Source organism: Hydra vulgaris, chromosome 02 (genome assembly GCF_038396675.1).
Source record: "Hydra vulgaris chromosome 02, alternate assembly HydraT2T_AEP".
Classification (NCBI taxonomy): Eukaryota; Metazoa; Cnidaria; class Hydrozoa; order Anthoathecata; family Hydridae; genus Hydra; species Hydra vulgaris.
Genome location: NC_088921.1, coordinates 51,619,150 through 51,634,730, shown reverse-complemented (window position 1 = coordinate 51,634,730; position 15,581 = coordinate 51,619,150). Strand labels below are relative to the sequence as shown.

General features: G+C 30.0%; 1 long non-coding RNA gene across 1 annotated transcript; it reads left to right on the top strand.

Annotated features, from left to right (window-relative positions):
* Positions 1-1,857: 1,857 nt before the first annotated feature.
* LOC136076542 (uncharacterized) lies at positions 1,858-2,390 on the top strand. The gene is made up of 3 exons (XR_010636357.1): positions 1,858-1,868; positions 1,945-2,154; positions 2,262-2,390. It is a non-coding gene; the product is annotated as an uncharacterized LOC136076542 (long non-coding RNA).
* The last annotated feature ends 13,191 nt before the right edge of the window (positions 2,391-15,581 follow it).

The following is a 15,581-nucleotide window of genomic DNA, read 5'->3' as shown; positions in this document are numbered from 1 at the left end:
CTGAACATAGATTAAACGTTTATTGTGATATGACACGTGATGGTGGCGGCTGGACACATACAGTATGCGACAAAAGTGTTTACATGTTTTTGAAAAATATTCTTTTTTAAAATAAATGATTGAAATACATGTTTATATATCAATATATATATACCAAAATAAAGGTAATTCATTGTAGTTTCATGTTTTGAGCCTGAATTTAAATGAATGAGAAGTGTTTAAAGCAAATTATTTATTGAAACAAAATATCAGATGTAAACAGTTTTGTCGCGATTTATGCTGTTATTAATTTTAATGCGAAATTAATACTTTGTGTAGCCTCCACGACTTCTAATGACTGCTTCAATTCTCCCAGGCATGCTACCAATCAACTTCTTGCATTCTTCGACAGTTATCGAACTCCAAACATACTCAACTCGTTCCCATAATTCTTGTCGACTGGCTGCTCTTGTTTCATAATTATAAACTCGATTCTTCACAATAGACCAAAGATTCTCGATCGGGTTAAGATCGGGAATCTTTGGTCTATTGTGAAGAATCTTTGCGCAGGCCACTCTAGAATCTTAAATTTCTTCGAATTTAGGAATTCTAATGTGATTTTTGCCTTGTGCTTTGGATCATTGTCTTGCATAAAAAGTGTCGAACGAATTTGCTTTCGCCATCCTCGTAAACTAGGCAAATAGCCATTGTTTAAAATGTCAATATAATGTTTCGCGTCCATTATTCCATCAATTTTTACGATTTTACCAACACCAGACGAAGAGAAACATCCCCAAAACAACAACTTTCCGCCGCCATATTTTACTGTTGGAATAAAGTCACGATCAGAAATTCTTTCTCCAGCTTTTTTCCATACATATCGAATGCCATCAGAGCCAATCAAGTTAATCTTGCTTTCGTCTGTCCAAATCACCTTACTCCACTCAGCAAAAGTCCAGTTTTCATACTTCTTTGCAAATTCCAATCGTTGTTTACAATGTTTCGGTGTTAGTAGTGGTTTCTTGATCTTCTTTTTTGCCTTGAATCCGATTCTCTTGAGTTCTCTCTGCACTGTTCGAGTACTTACCACTGTACCTTGAGCATTATTTAATTGTTTCTTTACATCGTGTGCTGATTTTGCTTTATTTGTCATGATTAATCTAGAAATTGTTCTCTGATCTCGAGTAGTGAAAATTTTCTTGCGTCCATTTTTGTTGCATTTCTCCTCTATATCGTTTCGCTTCTTAATTTTATAGACTAAACAATAAGATATATTAAGTTCTCGTCCTATCTCACAAAGAGAAAATCCTGATTTAAACTTCTGAACAGCTAAATTTTCAATTTCTTTCGACACTTTCTTCATTCTTTCAATTATAATTTTTCTGTTGTTTACATTACGAATTTTAAGTTTAAATAAACCGTTTATTACTAATTGAGATATGTTTTATTTAAACAAATTAAAAATATAGCTACAAAGTATTAATTTCGCATTAAAATTAATAATAGCATAAATCGCAAAAAAACTGTTTACATCTGACATTTTGTTTCAATAAATAATTTGCAATAAACACTTCTCAATCATTTAAATTCAGGCTCAAAACATGAAACTACAATGAATTACCTTTATTTTGGTATATATATATTGATATATAAACATGTATTTCAATCATTTATTTTAAAAAAGAATATTTTTCAAAAACATGTAAACACTTTTGTCGCATACTGTAGTATCTTCACATTCGAATACCTGGAATAGTGAAAATGTATTGAAAAGAAATTATGATGAACCAGATCTTTATAACGACTACTCAATATTTAAGTATGCCAATGAATTAAAGAATGGTTACAAAATCGAAGCAGATAAATTTATGTATAGGTTAACGAACTAGGTAATGAAACTTTTTATGTCTAAGCTAGCAATATTTACAATTTTTTTTAATAACGCAAAATTATATTTTACTAAAGGTCGATGGGGAGGAGTATTTTCTGCACCTGTGAAGTATGACCTATCTTCTACTAATGCTAAACAAATTGATGTGACTCTTCTTAAAAGATTTGATGAATGGAAGTTTGGTAGGAAAAGTATTGATCAACGGCTTCCATAAGTTTCTGGTTCTCTTATAACTACATCTGAAAAAATTTCATCAGAGGGTAAAACATGGGGTTCACTTACTAGTAAGTCAATATATATATTCCTTTTTATTGATTTTATTACTTCAACAGTTCGATAATATTTTCATCGTTTTATTTATTTATCAAATATATTTCATTCTTTTATCAAGATGATAAAGATAGTATTTATTTATCAACCTGGATATATGCAGATGTTTATGGTAAAGAGATTAGTTGGAATGGAAAAGATGATTGGGATGGAAACACCAAAATGGATTTCCCGCAACATGTTTGGTATGGTCTTGTAGATAGGTTTTTTTCTTTTGCTGCTAGATAATTTGCAATACATTTTTAACATAATCAAAATTATATATGCATATTTTTTTTTAATTTTACAGTAATTTGTATCAAATCAAATATTATTTTTATAGGTATTGTATACGAAAAGGCACCGATTTGCCTCAGAAACGTGAAGTTTTGCACAAGGCATAGAGTAATAGGACAATCCTTATATCAAACTCAAATTTTTATTTCTCGTGCGTTTTTTTATAATTAAACAAAAGATCATCACTAATTCAAAAAACTAAAGAAAACAAAGAACTATACTTGAATTTTTTTTTTTCTATATACAAGTTGTAAGCTTTTTTTATAAAATAGTGGAATTTTCTTTTTTTAATCGTTAATTTTTTTACCACTCGTCGGTGTTTTACCACTTGTCGGTATTTAAGACTTATCGTTGTTTTTATTTATATCACTTATTAGCAAATCTTTTTAAAAAATTTTGCTGGAAATACTTTCAACAATTATTTTGATTTTGATTTTGATTTTTTTAACGCATCTCGTTTTTGATCTGAAAATGACAAAAAGTGAATGAAAATGAAATTTTTCATGAACTTCTTATTTAGATAAAGGTAAAACCGGAAAAACTAACAAAAAATAAATAAAAGGCATAAAAAAAATTGGAAAAATTATGACTACTAAAATTTAAAATTTTATTTCTAATTATCAAAATAAAATCTAACTTTAATTTCTCATCCACCTATGAAACTTACTAACTACAAAGTTAGGGAAGAGTGGGGTAATGGCGAACGCGAGGTAACTCCAAACATGTTCAAAACAGCATTATAGAAAAATAAATTTGACAATTTCTTTTTACCTGCTTAGAGGGGATCCCATGCTAAGTTCCAGACGTGCAGTAGTGTAATAAAGCTGCGATTGTTGTTCACTATAATTTGGTTTTAACTTTTTCTGATAATTTTATGCAACTTTTTTCATGAGTAACATTCTGTTGTAGCTTCTATGAATATAAAACCGCTCCTTTTTTTGTTGTTATCAATATAATTGTACAATTTTTGCAGTTATTACAATTTGCATTTTATTCGTTATTACACAACAGTGTTTGTAAATGCCCCCTGGTGTTTGTGGGGTAATTCCGAACACCAATGGTTTTATTTTTGCTATAAATTTTTATTTTATAAAAAGATTAACAATAACTGCTTTTTAGGGTTTGTGACTGAATAGTTAAACTAATTGATAAGCAATAAATATGGTCAATTTTGTATAACTGGTGTCTATAATTCGCATTCCCGTTTAGGTGTTCGCCAATACCCCACTCTCCCCTACGTGTTGACAACTTTTTATGCAGAGACATTTAATAGATATTATATCATAACCTATATAAAGATATACAGTGGCGAGCAAAATAGTAGGTGCGAACCAAAAAATTAACAAGTACGAGAATATCTTTGAAACAAATAAAATAAAAATTTGAATTTTTATTAAAGCTTTTATTTTATTACATAAATAAACAGAAATTAATAAAAATTAAGTTATTAAATATATATAATATATTTTAATTTAAAAAAAATAAATTCCACACCGAGCAAAATAATAGGTGTAAAATAAAAAATGAAGATGGAAATCAATAGGGTTGCAAATTATTAATATTTTGTTGCATACCCTTTATTTTTTAATACTTCCGTGCATCTTGACGGCATTGAATCCACTAGTTTTCTGCAAACTTCTACAGGAATGCTGTACCAAGCCTCCTGGAGCATCATCCACAGTTCATTTCTATTTTTTGGATTTTGTCCAGAAATTTTAAGTTTTAACTGCCTCCGTAAATTTTCAATAGGATTTAGATTCGTTGACTGAGGTGGCCATTCTAAAACTTTTACATTATTGGTCGTAAACCACTCTTTCGCAGCTTTGGATGTATATTTTGGGTCGCAGTCCTGTTGGAAATGCCAAATTATCGGCATATTTTCTTCGGCAAATGGCAACATGACATTATTTAGTATGTCTACGTATGTATATTTGGTCATAATATCTTTTATCCAAAAAAGTGGCCCCACACCTTACCAGGAAAAGCAACCCCACACCATTATATTTCCTCCACCGTGTTTCACTGTTTTCGCTGTGAAGCGAGGTGAAAGTTCTTGCTTTGATGGTCTTCTTACATACTGTTTTCCATTAGATTTAAATAAATTAATCTTAGTTTCATCACTCCACAAAATATTACGCCATTTTTTGGTCATATCTGGTCCCCGATATGATTTTTTGCAAAAATTTTTCTTTTCATAATGTTCTTTCTAACAAGTAATGGTACTTTCCTCGGAGTTCGAGCTGGCAACTTACTTTCTAAAAGCCTTCTTCTAACTGTCTAAACACTAATATTTTCATTAATTTCATTTAAAATTTTTGTTGCTGGCTTGAATGGGTCTTTTTTTGAAATAATTGCAATGTGATCATCCGCTGACACGTTTTGCGTGGTCTTCCTCTATTCTCACGTGATTTTTCTGGTTTTAAGGCATTTGTAACTTTATTTTGAGAACATCCCATCGTAACTGAAATTTCCTTGTAAGTTTTTCCTTGTTTTCTTAAATTTCTAATAAGTTTTGTTTCTATCGCTGTGCGATGTTTTCCTCGTCCCATTTTATATCTAATTCTAATTCAATACAAATATGATATGTTATTATTTTATATAAGTTGCATAAATATTGAACTTACCTATATATTAACAACAAATGAAAATAATAAAATGTTTTTAATCCTACAGCAAACAGGTTAAAATAAACACACACCTATTATTTTGCTCCACCAAATTTGTAGGTTAAATATATAAATAGGGTAATCCCCTCATAAATTTGTAAGAAATTGGAAATATATTGCTCTTTGTTATAATAAAATAAGCATAGTTTGTGTAGCAATCAGTTCCTAGATGTCACTTTATAAAATATACTGTAAAATGTCAATTTATGTGAAATTTATTATTCACACCTATTATTTTGCTCGCCACTGTATTTACTTTAACAAACGAAATGGAGAGAATTTTTAAAAACACCGGGAGAAATTTGATGCACATATACCATTATAGAAATACTTATGTTATTAAGGTGCTTAGTTAACTAGTCCTAATAAGCTGCGGATGGTCTGGAAAAAAGTTAAGCTCTGCAGAACATAACTTTTTTTCCAGACCATTTACTAGCCAGACTCAGAAATTTAAAAATGCATTGTCATAGACAATGCATTTTAAAAATGCATTATCATAGCCTACTTACCTTTCTAGAAAATAACAATATTCTTTATAACAAACAATTTGGATTTTAAAAAAGTCACTCCACAGATGAAGCAATTATTCATCTTGTTCAAAATATTTTTCAGGCATTTGATGAAAATAAATATACGCTAGGTGTATTTATTGATTTTAGCAAAGTGTTTGACACTGTTGATCATTATATTCTATTGAATAAACTAGAAAATTACGGGATTAAGCACTCAAATTTTAAATGGTTTCAAAGCTATTTTTCAAATAGGAAACAATACATTTCATTTAGCTGCGGAAAAACTGATAATATGAATATAAAATCTGGTGTTCCACAAGGATCAATTTTAGGACCACTCTTATTTTAATTTATATTAATGTTTTAAGCAAATCTTGTAAGTTACTAGACACTATTTTGTTTGCGGATGATACAAATTTGTTTCACGCTTGTCACGATATTAAAATGTTGTTTAATTCAGTTAACATGGAACTCATAAAACTCACAGAATGGCTTAGTGCAAATAAATTATCAATTAATTTAGATAAAACAAAGTATTCTTTTTTTTATCGCTTTCATGAACCCGATAAAATCCCTTTAAAACTTCCAAAACTTTATATTGGCAGTCAATTTATAAAAAGAGAACAATCATTAAAATTTTTAAGAGTACTCCTTGACGAAAACGTTACTTGGACAAATCATATACATTATCTTGAAAGTAAAATCTCAAGAAATATTGACCTACTTTATAACGCAAGGTCATTTTTAAATCAAAATAATTTAAAATTGGGTATTCCTGCAGTTAAGCGGCCTAAAATAATTTTATTTTTTCGCTTGTTGCGCTCTCGTCAGAGGATGCTTTTTAAACATAATATTAAGTGAAATAATAATTAAAAAAAAGATGTTGCCCCATGCCAAACCCTTAGTAGATGTAGCAGCACTCCTTTGTAGCAACAGGCTATAAGATAATCGATGTAGCAGCACTCCCTTGTAGCAGCAGGCTATAAGATAGTCGATGTATGTACTGAAGCCAATAAATATTCCTTTTGTTTATATTAAAAAGTCACTACTTTGAGCAAGTCTTCACACGAAAGCGCAACAAGCGAAAAAATAAAATTATTTTAGGCCGCTTAACTGCAGGATTATCCATTCATGATAGTAACAATAGTAGCGATGATGCTGACAAACTCTTGTCTAATATGTTAAATAAGAATAAACCAGTAAAACGACTTTGGAAAAAAGTTGAATTAAATGTCGGTGATACAAAATTATGGTTGCTATTACGACAACCCACACCAGGTGACAGAACTACTCCTTACTAGAGCTTCCAAATTTTTTTCACAAATGAGCTCCTTAAAAATGTCAAACCAACTCATACAGCACTTAATCTAATGGCTCAAATATTAATGTAACACCAAAAGAGATTGAAAATTATTTGGTGTCTATTTAAGGGTGAGGCTTGGTAAAATATCATCCGTTTGAGCAGCCGTGGCGCAGTTGAAGAGTACTTGTTTTAAAAACAAAAGATTCGTGATTTGAATCTCACCTCTGGGAAAGTTATGCGACATCCATTAGGAAAGAGGCGTGAATTTCCTACTAAATGCTCTTCGCTGAAGAGCATTTAGTAGGAAATTCACTGTTGCTTTGTTATAAGAACGTTAGGACTTCTTATTTTCGCGCAGTCCTTACAGGACTGCGAAAATAAAAAGTAATAATTGTTCTATTGTTACCTTAAAAAGCGAAAAGCTTTTGAAGGTAACAACAGAATAATTTCATAGTACGGATGAAATTATGGTTTCTCTTGAAAGGAAGGTCTTTAATAAAACAATATCTACCGAAGAAACCAGTCAAACTTTGAGGTAGAAGTGGATTTAGTAGATTTCTTTATGATTTTGATGTTTAACAGGGTAAAGAAAATAAATCGAGTGAAGAATCAACATTTGGAGTCATTTGTAGTCCTCAATAAGTCATCTAGTTTACCATCTGGTCATAACTTTTAAGTACTAATAGATAATTTTTTCACATTGCAAACTCTGTTGGATATACTCAAAGAACTAGCAATTTGGTTTGTAGGCACCATCGTACAAACTGTTTGAACAAGTGTCCATTACTATGTGAAAAAAAGTTACATAAAGATGGCCGTGGAAACTATGATTATTGTACTGACACATATTCTAATTCAATTTTGGTACGATGATATGACAATAAAGTTGTCACTATGGTATCATCATATGTTGGAATTGAACCGGTTCAAACTGTTAAACTATAAAACCATAAGTATAAAAAGTATATATATATATATATATATATATATATATATATATATATATATATATATATATATATATATATACATATATATATATACTTTTTATACTTTTTTTATACTTTATAGTTTAACAGTTTGAATCGGTTCAAACTGTTAAACTATAAAACCAAAAGTATAAAAAGTATATATATATATATATATATATATATATATATATATATTAATCAAGCCTATATTATTAAAACATAAAAGTATATGAGTGGGATAAATAAACTTGATATGATGTACTCGTTTTACAAAGCTAACTTTAAGTGTCATCTTTGGTATATATATACCAAAGATGACACTTAATGTTAGCTTTGGGCGTATAAAATAATGGTTGCATTAGTAAATGTGTGGTTTCTATACTGTAGAGATTTGAAATTATTAAACTCAAAAGCAAGCATATGCCCCTGAAAAAGTTTCATGCAGAGGTGGCAGCAAGTCTAAAAAGGCAGAGAAATGTAAGGTTGGCAGACCATCTTTATAAGCTTTGGTAAATTTTACCAAAGGCTAAATGAAGTGTGGTCCAAAGCAACCCAACGCAAGAAAAAGACGGAGTAAACCATCTACCAGCATACACTTAGAAAAGACAGCAATGCAAAAAATGCCCTGCAGGGTTTCATACATTCAATGCCAAAAATGTAATAAACGGCTTTGTATGCAAAGAAAACGAATCTGTTTCAAGGATTTTCATGTATAAGAGCTGGCACTAACAGTTAAGAAATATAAACATTTGACTTCTTTTTTACCTTTAAAAGCCTATTTAAAAAAGTTTATTGCCGAAAAAAATTCAAAAAAAGTATGTTTTTGTATTTTGCAACCCAAAGAATGTTAATAATTTGCACAGTTAATATTATTCTTTTTTTATAGTTAAGCTTGGGTGGGCTCTAAAAGGTTAATTGTGAGATTTAATAAATCAGAAAAGTTGGTGTAATCCATTTCATTTCATTAAGTTGTTTTCCTTTTACACGAGGTTTGTGCTTATTAACACCAACACTAGCTGCCAATACTACTGCCTCACTAAATCAAGCATCATGACTGTGTTCATGTCTTATCTTAGTCGCTGTAAGGCAACATGTGACAGAGTTACTTTTTCATGTGACGCTAAAACGTCAAAATTTAGCGATTGATATTGTTTTGTAATTGGTCTTGTTATCTCTAAAGAGCGAGGCACAACTACCAGAGTAACAATGAACTGAAAAGAACTAGTGGCAAATAAATAACTACTTGCATCGCGCACTGAATCATGATTCCAAGATTTTCTTCATTATTTATCAGTATCTCAAAGCATTTGAGAATAGCAGGAAGTACCTCTAAAAACACATCTAGACCATCAATTCTGGCAATACATCTTGTACGATATACATCAATGAAGCAAGAATGACGAGCTTTTGGAAACATTTCTTCTATTTTTTTTTTAGAATATCAAAAACGCTTCGGACTGAAAGTTTAAGAACTGAGATACAATACGCACATTTTCCATCATATTGCTGACTACTTGTAATTTACAGGCACCTACAATACAACAATTGACAACATTAGACCCACAGTGTACATACAGTGCTTTTGGATAAATAGTTTTTATTCTTATTGCAGCACCAGAGTATATCCCCGCTATATTACCAGTACCATCATAACCTTGACCAACACAACATTTCTAATCCTAACTATTTAACAGTGTTCAAAGTTTGGTTTGCCATGACTTCTCCAGTAAGGAGCCAGTCAAAAAATAATTTACAAATTTCACAATTATTATTTGCAAAACAAAACACAAGTGACATTTGCTCCACTTTGCTAACATCAGATGCTTTATCTGCTAATATTAAAAAAATAATATTAAATGGCTTTTTTAACTTCAGATGTTAATTTAGAAACTACAGCTATGGCCAAAAATTAAAGAACACTCATTTTTTAGTTGGTTTCTTAATCTTTAAATTAAAATTAAGAAGATTCTAATTGACATATTAAATTTTTTTTTTTAATATCTTGTTAATTAAAACATACGGATTAAAGTGGTATAATTTTTTTAATCTAATTCTAATTAAATAGCGTTTAACTTTTTAAAAAACTGATGAGTACTTATAAATCTTCTTTAAATAAATTGGACAAAATTTAACGACCACTTTCAAATCTTTAATTTGCACTTATTAAAAATAATAATCCATTATTTTTTTTAACTGTCTTAAATGCTTATTACGTTGGCTATAAAATAAAATGTCGAAACCTGAGTTTCGATATCAAATACACATTTATTTTTTGAATTGCAATAAGGATATAAAAGTATTGCAAAAATGCGTGCAAAGATTGAAGAAAAAGACAGATACGCGGCTCTTGTATTAAAAGAAGAAGGCTATAGCATCAGACAAATAGCAGAAAAGCTTGGAAGGTCTCACTCTTGCATTATTAACATAATTCAACGATACGAAGAGACCCGGTCAATTAATAATCGTCATAGGACTGGACGCAATAAAATTTCAAATGACCGTGATGTTCACTCGTTAGTGAGATTAATGAAAGAAAACAGACAAGCATCATCTACAGACTTGTCTACAAAATGGACACTGTTAAATGGTCTGAAAGCAAACCCTAGAACTGTGCGAAGGGTCCTCCACAATTTAAATTATTTATGGCGTGCTGCTGCAAAAAAACCACGCTTAAATAAAAAACAAAAATTTGCCAGGAAAGAGTGGTGCAAACTACATAAAAATTGGTCAACAGATCAGTGGAGCCTTGTGGTCTTTAATGATGAAATGAACGTTGAAGTTGACAACAGAAAAGGTCGCGTAATGTTGCGTAGACTTCCAAGCAAACGGTTCGATGAATCATGCATTTTGAAACAAACAAAACAAGGCAGTGGTTCAATAGGCATTTGGGCCTGTATGAGTGCCTGTGGAGTTAGCGTTTTTAATTTATTCGATGATAGACTCAACAAAGAAAGGTACATCGAAATTTCGGAAAACTCGCTTATTCCTAGCATTGATTTATGGCAGTTGCAAGATGGATTTATTTTCCAGCAAAATAATGCGCCGTGTCATAAAGCGCATGTTGTTAGCGATTGGTTCAATTCTAATAAAATTCAAGTGCTTCCATGGCCTGCCAATAGTCCAAACTTGAATCCAATAGGGAATTTATTGTCGTGGCTTGATCACAAGCTTGGTAAAGAACAACTTTACAATTTTGAAGATTTGAAATCTTCTATCTCTCATCATTTGAAAAATGTGCCTGATGAAGTAATCAAAACTTTAATGAATTCAATGCCAGAACGAGTACAAGAGTGCTTGAAAACAAATGGAGGAACAACACGTTTCTAAATTATTTTTTTATTGCTTTTTGAAATATTTTTGAAACTAGTCTTAAAATTTTGTCCAATTTTTTTTCCCATTTATATTTTTTACTAGTCAGTTTTTTAATTTTTTAATATTATTTTGTAAAAAAATTATAAATTCTTTTATATTAAATATAAAATACAATAAAAATTCTTCCAAAAATGTTTTACTTTTTTTGATACCTTTTTCCAAAATAAAATTATACTAAGGTTAAAAAAAAAATGAGTGGTCTTTAATTTTTGGCCACCGCTGTATAATATCATTACAAATATTTATCAGCTCATTTTAAGTAGTTTTAGATCGATATGTAGCATTTATAGGAACAGAAACAATTTGCCCATCCACCAAATAATTTTCTGCTCAAATAGATATTAATTTTAAAATTGCTTGAAGATTATCTGAGTTATTATTTTCATTTTCATAGTAAAAAGAATCATCTCGGTTACCTCGGAGAGGTATGTTCTGTTTGCCACACATAATAATTGACAGAACTATTGGTTTGAATACTTTTTTATTTTTCCTGACTTGTTCATCAATTACTGTGTTGAGATTTAAATCAATAAAATTTATCTTTTGTTCTATAAATTGGCGAAAATATGTAACCTTAAGAGTTGTAGTTAGATATATTGGTTAGCTTTCAGCATGTTTATAAAATTGCCTTTGAGTATGCCCCAAATGGAGATTTATAAAGCTGATCAAGTTTGCTTGCATTACGACTTGATTAGATCCAAAAATAACACAATCAACACGAAAACTTTTTTATTTTATGAATATGCAAGCCAAGGAAACAAAGAGAGCCAAGAGAATCTAAAAGAGGGGCGGCCTGACTTATTGCATTCGAAATGAAAACTAGAACTTTGTTTATGAGCATTTTTAAGTAAATCGTATTTTTCTTCATTGCTCAATTAATTCCATAAGTTGCATAGAGCCCAACATCATATTTGTTTACAAAAAGGTAATTCACAATAATTTCAAAAAACAGAAGAATTACTTTCTAAGTTAACATTTTTTGGTGGCTCGCTAGATATTGAAGAATATTTTGAAGCTGTAGATAGTGTAGAACTTTTTAATTTAAGTGGCGACGATACTGAACAAACTTTTTTTCTACAGGAAAAGGTGAATTAACAGTAAATTGATCAATTTTAAGTTGCTTTCGTTTTTTAAAAAAAGTATATTTACTTGACCCTAATATTCTGCTTCCTGAGAAGAATCTAGAAACAAGATAGTATAATTTAAAGTAGCAACCTGATTTGTCTCAGGTAATTTAAGAGGTAAATCAGATAATTTAGGTGCAGAAATGTCAGGAATATTGTATTTTTTAGATGAACTTGTTAAAGATATTAGAAGGATAAAATGATCTTTTTTTTTGATAGTTTTTTTTTTCAAAAATAAAGATGCTTTTCCTATAACACACACACACACACACACACACACACACACACACACACACACACACACACACACACACACACACACACACACACACACACACACATTAACACAAATGATGACATAAACAATCACACTAATATATACAATATATCATATAAATATTCCACGTGTTCTGTTGTTTGAAAACTTTATTATTTAAAAAAATCTTATCTCACTGGTCGAAAATAGTTTCCTGCACGAAATCTCTGAGGCAAGGAAAACTTAATATATGAAACTGCACATTTTATGAAATACACTTATTTTAGCTTCTTTATTGAAAGAAAACATTTCTCTTATACTATTATAAATCTATAATATTAAATAATAACAATTCTTTTTGAGCTTGAACCATATTTTCATCTAAAAGACATTTCAAAACGATTTGAAGCATAGAATCCGCCATATTAGATACTTGTTTACAGCACTTAAATTCGTGAAACAGTTATTTAATAATTTATTTAATATAAACAGTTATTTAATAATTATTTTTTTAATAAAAAGATAAAACTACAAGAGCGAAAAATTAAATATGCAATTTCAAAAAACCAGTTTATATTCCTCTAGAAATGCATTTCTAATAATATAATTCCATCATCTTTTAAAGTTCAATCTCCAATTAAATCACTAAAAGCTACAAATACTATTCTAGAATATCAAAGAAAGTTATTAATATGTGCACGAAACGAAGCAAAACATCGACTTTTTGCAAGTAAGGAGTTTATTAAAAACATTAATTTAGATTTAAAAAGTTTATTAACACCTATTCATTACAAAATTATTGAAAATGTAACTGAAAAATCAAAAAACCATCATTTCGAAATTAAAAAGAATCATTTAAAGAAAAATACGAAAACCTTTATTAAAAAACAAACAACAGTAAAATCTGTATGAAAAAGTCTATAAAAATAATTAAACTAGGAGTTTTATACCTCACGCAAATGAACGCTCCCTCTAATGAACTTTTAAATTTGGGTCCTAATTTTGTACCTTCTTATACAAAATTACCGCTTATGGAGATATTAACACCTATTTAGTCATTTGCCTTGAATTTAGAGAAACAAAATAAAAAAGCTGACGCAGAAAATATACGCTAAAATGTTAGTAAAATTTTGACACTAATCACTAAAACATAAACTATCAGATAACCCAGCAAGAGAACAAAGATTAGCGTTAAGCAATTTTAAAAAGAATAGAGATGTGTTAAATATTTATCCATTTAATAAAGGTTCTGGATTTGTTATCATAAATGAGTTCAATGTTTTTCAGAAACTTGATAAAGAAGTTAATAACTCAATAATATTAAACTATGATCCTACCCAGAAACTTATGATAAAGTTCCAGAAACTGTTGTGCAAATTAAGAAAAGAAAGCAAGTTTGATAAAAAAAGGTATTTCCAATTATATCCGTCGGATTGTATTCCTCCACAGCTTTATGGCATAATAAAAGCTCACAAGCCGGAAAAAATTATCCAATGCAACCAGTAGTTTCTACCATTGGCACTCCTCCGTATGGTACCTCAGAATATCTTATTAAAGTTATTTAGCCTACCCAAAACAAAAACAAAACACGCTTGTTAAATTCTACATCATTTGTCAACGAAGCAAAATCCTGGTGAGTCAGTCCAGATGAAATTCAAGTATCATATGATGTAATAGCTTTGTATGCATCAATACCAATTGATAAAGCCATACCTGTGATAATTGATTACCTTAACAATGATATAACTAATCTTAAAACAAGAACCAAATTGACACTTACTGACATTCACCAATTAATAAAACTATGTCTTAGTCAATGCTATTTTTTGTATAAAAATGAAATTAGAACCATATCTAACTCAGGTCCAATTGGATTATCACTCGTGGTTGTTATTGCAGAGGCATTCTTACAAAAATTGGAATCAAAAGCTCTACATATTGCAGAAATCAACAATTTTTCACCAAAATCTTATAGATATGTTGATGATAGCCATGCCAGATTTGAATTAATTGAAAAGCATAACAAATTTCTTATTTTATTAAATCAACAAGACTTCAATATTCAGTACACGTCAGAGGTTGAAAATGATCAGAGAGAACTAAATTTTTTAGATATAAAAATAACTAACAAAAATAATCACCATTATAGTTTCAAAGTCCACCGTAAAGAAGCAATAACAAACATACAAATAAAACCCGACTCAAATACCAATCCTGCAATTATTGATGAAGTTTTTAAAGGTTTCATATCACGAGCCACTAAAATCTGCTCCAAAAAATACAGTAACAACGAGATTCAGTTAATAATAGATATGTTTGTTGAAAACGGTCATAAGAGATTAAATCAAGAAACAATTGCCGCGAATTACCTTTCAAGTAAAAGCAATCCTAACAATAAAGTTGCAAAAAAAACTACAAAATAACGTTGCGATAATAAAGCTTCCTTGGCTACCAACACTTGGACCAAAACTACAAAAAGCACTAAAAACATATAATGTCAAAGTTATTTTTACAACACCACCTAATTTAAAAACAATTCTCTGCAACAACAAATCTAGTTTAATGCCAAACAGCAACCCTGGGGTGTACAAGCTTACGTGTTCATGTGGAGGAATTTATATTGGGGATACAAAAAAGAGAACTTTGCAAAGAAGCATAGAACACCAAATTAATAGCATGAGTGGTAATTGGCATACTTCTGAAGCAACTAAGCATTGCATAGAATGCCATGGATATTCGACAGGCTGCACCCAAAACTTTATCTGTAAATAACAACTATCATGAAAGGAAAATAAGGGAATCGCTTAAAATTAACTATGCACAAACATCTCAGGAGGTAAAACAATACCCGGCACTGCTTAACAGGGATAACGGGGTAAAAGTTGCTTCAAATAGTTGGAG